Source organism: Penaeus monodon, chromosome 20 (genome assembly GCF_015228065.2).
Source record: "Penaeus monodon isolate SGIC_2016 chromosome 20, NSTDA_Pmon_1, whole genome shotgun sequence".
Taxonomy (NCBI): Eukaryota; Metazoa; Arthropoda; class Malacostraca; order Decapoda; family Penaeidae; genus Penaeus; species Penaeus monodon.
In genome coordinates, this window is record NC_051405.1 from 24871409 (window position 1) to 24871771 (window position 363).

Below are 363 nucleotides of genomic sequence, written 5' to 3' on the forward strand. Positions count from 1 at the left end.
ACTGAGTTGGATGGATTATTATAGATTTTCAAACCATGTCTACTATGGAATTTACTGCGGTGCTTATACCTTCGTACGTTCATTTCTAAGTATTACTCTTATGTTCCTTATGTACGTATACTGTGCACTAGCTACTACTGTTTACACCTTAGTCTATTATACCGACCCTTGTTAGACTTAAGGAAAATACGACACATCACGCGATCTTCCTCCCCCATCCCTCCTCTTTGGCGATAACACAATATCTAATTCTCTGGCCAAGGATAAATGGCAGCTACTGTTACAACTGTTACTATTTTCAGTGCTAACGATAAGGTTACTGGCCTATCTACTGACATGTTGTAATCTCTCCCTGCGTGTCTG

At 39.9% G+C, this 363-nt stretch overlaps 1 protein-coding gene across 2 annotated transcripts in view; it reads right to left on the minus strand.

The window, feature by feature from the left end:
* The window catches only part of LOC119585731 (L-proline trans-4-hydroxylase-like), a 6408-nt gene that overhangs the window by 4559 nt on the left and 1486 nt on the right, over positions 1–363 (minus strand). The window contains exon 1 of one of the 2 annotated variants that reach the window (XM_037934423.1): positions 167–275. The exons of the other annotated variant lie outside the window; for it this stretch is intronic. The gene's annotated coding sequence lies outside the window, so the exon portion shown is untranslated. Of the gene's footprint in view, positions 1–166; positions 276–363 lie in introns of those variants that run through there. 2 annotated transcript variants of the gene reach the window in all.